The sequence below is a fragment of the Poromitra crassiceps genome, assembly GCF_964638095.1.
Source record: "Poromitra crassiceps genome assembly, chromosome: 7".
NCBI lineage: Eukaryota > Metazoa > Chordata > Actinopteri > Beryciformes > Melamphaidae > Poromitra > Poromitra crassiceps.
Genome location: NC_139628.1, coordinates 31,959,158 through 31,969,255, shown reverse-complemented (window position 1 = coordinate 31,969,255; position 10,098 = coordinate 31,959,158). Strand labels below are relative to the sequence as shown.

General features: G+C 44.8%; 1 pseudogene across 1 annotated transcript in view; it reads right to left on the bottom strand.

Annotated features, from left to right (window-relative positions):
- LOC310779539 (hsp90 co-chaperone Cdc37-like) overlaps positions 1-9,430 on the bottom strand; it is a 44,454-nt pseudogene extending 35,024 nt beyond the window's left edge. Inside the window, exons 1-2 of the transcript in view lie at positions 9,182-9,430; positions 6,229-6,351 (exon numbers count right to left, since the gene is read on the bottom strand). The product of the transcript in view is annotated as a hsp90 co-chaperone Cdc37-like (transcript). The remainder of the gene's footprint in view (positions 1-6,228; positions 6,352-9,181) is intronic.
- Between the last annotated feature and the right edge of the window lie 668 nt (positions 9,431-10,098).

Sequence of the window (10,098 nt, the reverse complement as noted above, 5' to 3'; positions counted from 1 at the left end):
ATGTTGCCGAACAAGCCGGCTCTGCCCCGGTGCTGAACTGTGGGTCTGTGCGTGATTATAGGGAAGAGAGAAGAATGCGGTTCACTAACAACGCTCGCCCCGAGGACGGTACCTTACCAGGCTGTAAAACACATTCTGGTGCTGTTCACACGCATGCGCGCGCGCGCACGCACGCACGCACACACACGCACGCACACACACACACACACACACACACACACACACACACACACACACACACACACACACACACACACACACACACACACAGACACACACACACACACAGACACACACACACACACACACACACACACACACACACACACACACACACACACAGGCCCCCCTGCTGATTTCAAGCTCACCAGCTGTTGGGGTGTGAAACTTGATAAAAGCCGAGCGAAAGGGGATCTCCTCAACGTTTAATAATAGGTTGATACTTTATTGATCCGCATTGTAAGTTCTCTTTTCTCTGTTCGAGCCCTGCCACTGAGGTCAGCAGGTCCAAAATGTTCAAAATGTCTTCTTGTCAAACCACCTTAAGCCCTCTTCTTCACACCGTGTGATTTTGAGCTGTCCCAAACGAAAGAAGACGAACGTGAAAGAAACGTGGAGATATCGTTGGTCGTGGCTACAAAAACGCTCGTCCTGCGTCGCGCAGTGAGAGGGGTTCAAAGATGGCCATTATCACAGTGACCAAAGATAGCCTAGGACGAATTCTGACCAGGGCCGGCCCGGCCCCGGCCCCTGGGCCATCTCAATCCGGCCCCCAACGTCCTCAAAGAAAAACAAAACAACCCCGAAAAACTCAATTAAAGGCAGAATTATGTTAGTAAATCTCATCTGCGACAGCGATTGGATTTGTATCACTATTATATCAGAGATTAACGAGAAATTACCAATCACAACGGGAGAGAGGGTTAATAGGGAGACTCCCGCGAAAATCAGGAGTGTTGGCAGGTATGATGTCCAATGTGTGGCACTTCACTTACTTGATGTAAGTCAGTATGGCCCTGTGAATTATTTTTGCCCACCTCTGCTTTACACCTTTATAGACTCCCCAGTATTTAGAAAGGTGTAGAAAACGGTCTGTAATGGCCCACCATCAGGCCTGTTCTTGGGGCAATCGATGCCCACGAACCAACGCGCCAACGACGTAATGACAATGACACCACCGTGACATCATCAATGATGACGTCAGAGTTCACCTGTGAGGTCATCGGCGATGTCAGACGGTCTAGGCTGACTGTGATGGCAGACGGGACTTTACGGGGTCACCGATGATGTCATACCTCCCCGGACGTTGTGACATCACCAATGATGTCATACACCAAATGTGGGGGGATATATAACAAGGTGTTCGGTGACGCTGTATTCTTCTTCATATGTCTTCCTTTCCTTCGACCGGATCCGAGGACCGACATCTCTGTGGTTCTGACCGATCACTGCCCGTGAGCCCTCACCTACGATCCAGCACACTTCACACTTCACCCAAGGCAAGCACACAAGCTTCCTTACAAAAGGAGATACTGAATAAAAAAAAATGTAATTCCTAAAATTAATATTGCTGTATGAAGACCTCGTAACTCCCATTTGGATAAAATGCCTATTTTCACTTCAGTTGAAGGATCACATGCTACTCTATGGGTTGGGAAGATTCTGCAATCTATCTTTCTTTCAGCAAACTCTTTCAAAATCCACTGGGCTTTGGTGGGGAACTGGCTTCCACTCCAGTCTCACAAAGCCCACTGGGTTTTGAAAACTGCTGGGTGCTGTTTCTACATTTCTGACAACACTTTAATTTGAACCATATTTTTGTACGACTTTCCCAGCTTCCAATACAGTCACAACAAAACATACACTATTTTACCTCTCTTTACATCTCCTCTCCTCCTCTTTACTCCTCAGATCTTTGGAAATGAGCTCAATATTTTCCATCATAATTCATGTAATTTTATAATTTGCTATGTAGCCAAACAAGCACTGACGCAAGCGCTGACAGCAGACGTCACTCAACAGAAGAACTCGTGCGTGCAGTCGGTTCAACAGTGCTTGGCGACAAACCCGTCTGTTGTGCCAGCGACGCAAAAAGTAGACTTAACTCCCAGTGACCTTCAGCAGAATGATGAAGGTCGCCATGACCGAAACGTCAATGCTCCTCAATGAATAAACTGGGAGTTAGACTTCTTTTTTCAACATTGACACAGCCCCCAACCAGCTCACGTGCGCTGCCACGTGTAAACAGAAAGAAAACACAGCAGTTTGCATTTCCAGATTGAAGAGCGTGACACTAATCAGTATGGTAGATAATGGTAACATGGAAGACAGGCTCACTGCTAAACTTCTGTAGCAAAACAAAGCAAAGAACCGCGTAACAGACGAGGCTAACCGAGCTAAGAGGGAGAGAGGGAGCCAGCATGGCAGTCACACCCGAGGTTCCCGGGGGTTCCCACGGATTGATCAGCTTGCACGTTCCCGTTCTCCATGCCACTGCAGACCGGAGACTGCCGTCACCAAACCCCGTCATCAAAACTCATCTAACCCCACAAAAACAGACCTTCCTCAACGGAATCAATCTCAGGAGAGAAAATACTGCCTGAAGCATTAGCTGTCGGAAAAGCCATTTCAACTTAGCGCGTTTCCAAAATCCATGACATAACATAGCATGGGTCATTTTATGACTTAGTACAGCGGATATATTATTGTATATAATATATATATTATAATATAATATATATGATTGTATATATATTATAATATAATATATATAATATATAATATATATGATTGTATATATATTATAATATAATATATATAATATATATAATGTATATATTATATTATGTCTTCATCGAAAGACAAAACTCTTTTCTCATCGCACCAGAAGTGAGACTTTGTTCAAGGCGCGCCCTGTGCAGGTAGTCTGCTGCCGTCAGAAGCCAGGATAAGATGTATACATGCAACAGTATCCCGGTTTCTTTTGGAGTACTCCAGCTAGCATAATCAGGTTTTTCAAAACCAGGATAAGGGCTTATCCAGGTTTCTGAAATCAGGATATGATGTTTACGTGTGGAAACACAAAAACGGGATACTTAAAACCCCCGATAATAACCAGGATACTCATGTCCATGTAAACACGAGGCGATATGCTTCTGGTGTGTTTGGGGTGTAAGGGAGCAAGGCGGAAGACTGACTCCCGTCCCATCTCGTTCCTGTGTTTATTCATATTAGAAGTACATGGTCAATGCCTCTAATAACGAGCGACAGAACAGACAAAACTGGGAACAGACACAACTCACAGCCATTTTCTTTCCAAGGTAACATTTTCATAACCTAAATGGAATGTTAGGGGAACATTCTTGGCACCTAAAATTGCCATATAATGACGCCATACCAGAGAGCTGAAGAGTCCCCAGAGAATATCATCCACCACCACACCAGGTGCCGCAGATCAATAACCGCCCAGAGACTGAATGAATCAAACGTGCTAATAGGGTCGAGGTCTCTCGCCCATCTCGCACTCTCCTTTTATTATGCATTATTGGATATTTACGAGGAAGACCGATGACCTTTTATGAGGCGGAGGGAGAGGAAGATCACAGAGGCTCGTTGGTGGTGACTTACAGCTCGCCAAAGGTCGCTGGGTCGCCGTCTCAGACTGATGACATCATACATCTACCAACATGTGACTGTCTGTTGTAGCCTAACTGATACTCTGTGTTGAGGCTTTGTTATATAGAGGGACGGTGAGAGCAGATGTGTCACATCATGGGGTTATTTAGACAAAATGGTTATTGGCATAACAAACTCACCTTTAGGCTATATATATATAATATTATTCAAGTAATTAGTTATCTTGAGCGCTTCTGCAAAATAGAAAATTTTTAACATTTTAAAGGTAGCATCTTTACAGATCAATATGCCATTGAAAAGTATACCTTGGCATAATTGGAGTATGTAGAAGACGCGGGGACGAAGAGACAAGTCGGTTCTCTGTTGGATCCAGGCCAGCACATGCGTGGACCGTTTATTCCATATCCACTAACGACAATACAGCAGGCATAGAGCTAGGCAAACTAACACAGTCAATGCTAGCAACAACAAAAAAGAAGGCAATGCTAGCTAGCATACAGCATACAGCGTGTGCTCATGCACGGAAGTCCAAACGGCTCATTTAGAGGCTTGCTTTTCTCATATGGATTGTGTGGATTCAAGGCCCAATTATACTCCATTTTCATAGGAAAATAAATGTGTCGTGTTTCAAACGGTGTAATCTCCCATACTTCCATGCATCTTTCACGTTGGTATCGTGTTAAGCAATACATCCACTAGTGGGCAGTAGAGAGTCAAATGTGTGAGTGTGGTGTGTGTGATTCTGCTCCGTTTCATGCTGCGTATCCGTAAGCATTCAGAGAACGGACAGAAAAACGCCCGAAATGTAATATGATAACAAGTAGGGTTGATACATTTATATCGTGTTACATTTACAACCGGCCCTTTGAAGGCAACCATAATGCTGATGTGGCCCGGGATGAAATTGAGTTTGACACCCCTGGACTAGAGTATAATTGGGCCTTTAGACGGGGACCTTTTTGATACTTTCACCATAGAGCATCCAACTCCTTTATCGTCAGAGCCAAGGAGAATCCTGTCAGGGACCTTACGGGACCTTTAGGCAATAGATTTCAGCTTTTGTTTTGTTTGTGTAAATTGATATGTGAGGCTTTAGAAGTAAAAAATCAAACATCCTTCTTTTAAAGAGGGAAGGTGCAAATAAAAGATGTGTGAGAAAGAAAGATAAAAACAAATGAGATTCATCGAGGGAGCGTGCAGACAAAATAAAAAAAGATAGAGCTGTCAATGTTTCCAGACAGAGAGAGAGAGAGAGAGAGAGAGAGAGAGAGAGAGAGAGAGAGAGAGAGAGAGACGGAGGGAGGGAGGGAGAGAGAGATCCCCCTCCATTTCATCATCAGGCAACACAGTGTCTCCAAAGGAACATACACACACACACACACACACACACACACACACACACACACACACACACACACACACACACACACACACACACACACACACACACACACACACACACACACACACACACACACACCGCAGGGGTCTTGATATACGGGGCTTGCGGTCAGGTGTCGGCTCGCGGTCGCCACCGGTGACGATTGAATCACCGACCACGATGATGTCATCATACAGTATCTGTCTGCCTCGATACCGCTGTGTGTGTGTGTGTGTGTGTGTGTGTGTGTGTGTGTGTGTGTGTGTGTGTGTGTGTGTGTGTGTGCGTGTGTGTGTGTGTGTGTGTGTGTGTGCGTGTGTGTGCGTGTGTGTGTGTGAAAGTTGTAAAACCCAACTGACCCTGGCTTTACAGTAAATCTGGCTCATTTTCTTTTCGTTGTCTTCATTTTTCACTCTTAAGATGAGACTTGATGCCACATGTGCAATTAGCGGCTCTGAACTTCAGCCTGGAGGTTTGATATATAGAGAATTACCTAGGATTACCTCGCCCACTATTATGGCTGTCTGTGTGTGTGTGTGTGTGTGTGTGTGTGTGTGTGTGCGTGTGTGTGTGCGTGTGCGTGTGCGTGTGTGTGTGCGTGTGCGTGTGTGTGTGCGTGTGGTGGTGGTGGTGGGGGGGGGGGGGGGCTGGGGTGGGGGGTGGCGTCTGCCTTAATAGCCTAATGGAAATGATGACGTGCATTTCAGATTTTTAAAGAGCCATGAAGTGGCGAGAGCATGGCGAGCATGATTTGTTTGCGTGTATTTTGTTTGACGTATTGAAACTGAAGGTCAGGGGGTGTAGCCGCAGTGGGAGGGGCTAATTTGAACAACCGGTGGACGGGGGGAATACTTCCAATGGTTAAAGTCCAGCAAAACTGAGCAAAAATGTAAAAGTCATTTCATCATTTTCTACCTTTAGTTTATTTATTTATGTATTTATGTATTTATGTATTTATTTATTTATGTATGTATGTATGTATGTAGGCCTATGTATGTATGTATGTATGTATGTAGGATCTATGTATGTATGTATGTATGTATGTATGTATGTATGTATTTATTTATTTAATTATTTATTTATTTATTTTATTTACAACACACCATTCCATTATGCTGCCTATATATTTTTTTACACTATTTGTATATTTGTAGCACTTTGAGTGTGTTTTTTCTCCCAATAGATCTTTGTTGTTTTAGTTTTTTTTGTACCAGAGACACCAAACTGTCCGTCAGTCTTTCCGCAGCTTGTTTTCCCGCACTGGTCCCCTCAAATATCTTCCCGCAGGTGGTCCGTCTCTTATTGTCTTCCCCAGGTGTCTCAATAGGAAGATGCTGAAAGACACGACAGATTCCTCACGGGATGAAAGCTGATATACTAGATACTCAAAGACAGACGGGTGCATGGACACACACACACACACACACACACACACACACACACACACACACACACACACACACACACACACACACACACACAGGTCATAGAGGCCGCAGCAGGTGTCAGGGTCAGGTGTAGCGGACAGATACTCCCATTATTTTCACAGTCTACCTGTCTTCTCTCTATAATAGAGAGCCCAAGTCAACATCACTTCCTGCTTCAGCATGCACACCAAGAGATTTTCATCCACCATTTTTTCCCATAGACATTTTGTAAAATGCGATTCAGCTATATTTAAAATGGAAACAGGAGAGACCACAGAACATTTCACTTGGACCAAAATGTAAAAAAAGAAAAGAAAAGAAAAGTGTATTATTATTATTATTATTATTTTTCAAAATAAATAAATAATTCACATTCATCCTTTCCCCCCAGCCCTGATCTGACGCACGGCATGGAGCGGGCAGGGCACTGTTCTCCCCCAACAGCTCACAGGGGAATAGACCCATTTCACAGCAAGCGTTTTGAGATGGTGCAGGTGTAACCAATACCATTAATGGTTCCATTTCATTAGGTGTTCCAGTGTCAGGGCCCTCAATAATGCTATTGGTTACACCTGCTGTACTTCCTGCTTTACCACCTCAAAACTGTTGCTGTGAAAAGGGCCTGACCAGAGAGCTAACTGTATTAACTTTAGAATGGTGTGAACAACGTCCGAGAAGGTTCAGGCAGTCAACTGACCTAACAAGACAAACTTCACTAATCCGCTTCACTGACGTCCGTTTAAAGATGACTGTCTGTTGTAAATATTCTAATTCCCTCTTAGTTTTTCCACTTCCTCTCCTCACCTATTCACTTCCTTTACCTCACTTCTTTCCTTAGCTTTACTCCTCACTGATTATTAGTCATTGTCTTCACCTGTTGGCTCCTCCACTGATTGTCCTATTTTAAGTTCACCTGAGTTCCCCTCCTCACTCCTATGTTTGAAGGCTGGAGCATTAACACTAATATTAATAATAATATTAATAATAACCTGGATTTATATAGCACATGGCACACATGGACCCAAACGGCCATCATGGAGACAATGCAGACCTTAATTTTGGTGAGTTTCCATTGCAATCGTATCTCCGTTGGCGTGTGTCAAGAATGATAAGGTGCTGATACTGGAGAATTTCCATAGTACTAAGATGTGTCCAGGGTTTTTCCTTGACTGAAAGAGTCTTGGGTGGTGGCATGTAGTCAGTATTTAATTGTACTGCCGCAATACACACCACAAGTGCTCCTGGAAGCTGAACTCTCCTAACATGCAGTTCTGTAATTATTCAGAGTTGGTCATACTCATCTTCCAGGGTTGGTGAACATGAGTTCATGTGAGATGTGTCAATATTGTAGGTTCCAGCAGACCCAACGCACCTCTGGCTCATTTCGGCATCTCCTTCCAGCCCAGGAAGAAGGGTACGACGGTCTGCCCGTTCTCTTTTGAAGAGAGAGAGCGAGAGAAGAGGGCACTGAAGGCGGAGAGGCTCGAGGAGAAGAACGAAAAGGTAGAGGCTCTTTCTGGAGCCCAAAGGATCAAGCTAGCATTGAGCTTTAGCATTTAGCCAACTGTCTGTAAGCCACATTGACGTCTTTCCTTTGAACCCTTTAGGTGCCAAAGTTCAAGGCCAAACCCAACACGGTCACTCACAAAGAGCCTTTCCTGCCCAGGAAGCGTCGCACTGAACTGAGTAAAAACACTTCACTAGAATGCACATGTATCAGAGGAAGCATGTGCTAGTCTACTGGGGCCGGTTGCACCAACTGGTCTTAACTATGCCTGGTCATCATAACGCCTACGTCTTTACGTCTATGTCTTTAGAGTGGATTTACGCCATCATAATAAGAATCAACCACATCAGTGTACAGTACTGTTAACAAGAAAATATGTATTTCATTTAATTTACAGTAATGGACTGTTCCTTTCTGTTCCATTTGTTTTCAAGAGAACGAGCAGACATTTAGACGGGAATTATGCAATTGGGAAAGAAGCAATACATTGGAAATGGTCAAATGACAAGGAGCTGATTAAGAGGTTTTGATTATGTAGGAGAGATCTCTTTGAAGTGAACTTATTGAACAGCTGTCAACCGATTTACAGTTTGTGTCAGACGGCAATGCAGCGCTACCACCAGCCTTTTGAAACAAGAGAGGTATGTCCGACTCTATATAGGCTATAAGGTGTTGACAATGTGTGTGCTAGTCGGCCACCGATATCCCCGTGCGCTGCTGCTGGGGCCACGGGCTGCAGATCTTCCTCGTCCTGCACCGGCTGATGGTCATGCCTGGGGAGAGGGATCCCCTTGGTGACACAGATGTTGTGGAGCACCGTGCATGCAGCTATGACAGTGCAGACTCTTTCAGGGTGCATCCTCATCTCCCCGACAGTGAAACCTAAAATACAGATAATATTAGTTAAAACTGCATGTTTTTGAATGGAGTTTGGGTATCCATCTTTACACATTTGTTTAGTTATTCAGCATACTTGTGTATTTTAATTATATATTTATAGGCTACATATAATATATAATTATATGTAATTGGCCTATAGTTTCTGTGCAAGGGATTTTTTAAGATGGCTTATATAGCCTATTATGCAGCTTACTTGCGCTTGAGGACACCAATGCACCGATCCACAACTGACCTAGTTGCAGAGTGGAGGATGCGAGAGTCATGGGTGGGTCCAGGCCATCTTGCCACCAAATTAAATATTTTGTAACTGGCATCGCAAGCAATCTCAACGTTGATGGAATGATATCCTTTGCGGTTGACAAATGGATATTCATGTTCAGACGGTGCCTGGATCTTGACATAGGTCCCATCAATGCAGCCCACGATGCCCGGGATGCCGGAGGCCTGAAGGAAACGCTGTTTCCTCACCGCAGCCTCTGGTTCAGTAGGGAGGTGAACATGAACAGCAAGGCGGCGGTTCAGTGCCAGGGAAACTCTGCGGATGACCCGACAGGCAGTGGACTTGTGGACTCGAATCATGTCCCCAACGGTGTTCTGGAAAGCCCGGTTTGCATAAAAACGAAGAGCAATTAGCACTTGCAAAGCCGGTGGTAGCGCTGACACAAACTGTAAATCCGGTGACAGCTCTTCAATAAGTTCAGGAAGATCTCTCCAACAGAACCGAAACCTCTCAATCAGCTCCTCGTCATTATACATGTCAAATGGATTGCTTCTGTCCCTAATTACTCTCTCCCATCTAAATGCTCGCTCGTTGTTCAAGTTGCGCGCGGTCACTATAGGCAGCTTACGCGTAGCTGTTAGGTCGTAAACTTATGACCGACTTAGCTTAAGACCAGTCGTAAGACCAGTTGGTGCAACCGGCCCCTGAAGTACCTTAGTATTTGTTTCTTTGCTCCACAATTAATTTCTTGTTCCCCTACTGTACCTCCCACCTCGCCTTGTCCTCCACCTCTCCCTCGCCTCCCTGCTCGCTGGCTCCCTCTGCCAGACTGCGCAGGCACTGCCATGATGGGTAAGATGCTGAAAATGCAGATGTTGGAGGAGAAGAGGCAGCACACCACATGGACCTCTGACACCCAACCGGCCTGGATGAGGACCACTGCCTGCACCTGGCTGCAGTTCATCCCCCAAACTCTCAATCCACTCAAACACACAGTGGAGAATATCAAGGTAACAGGAAACATGGA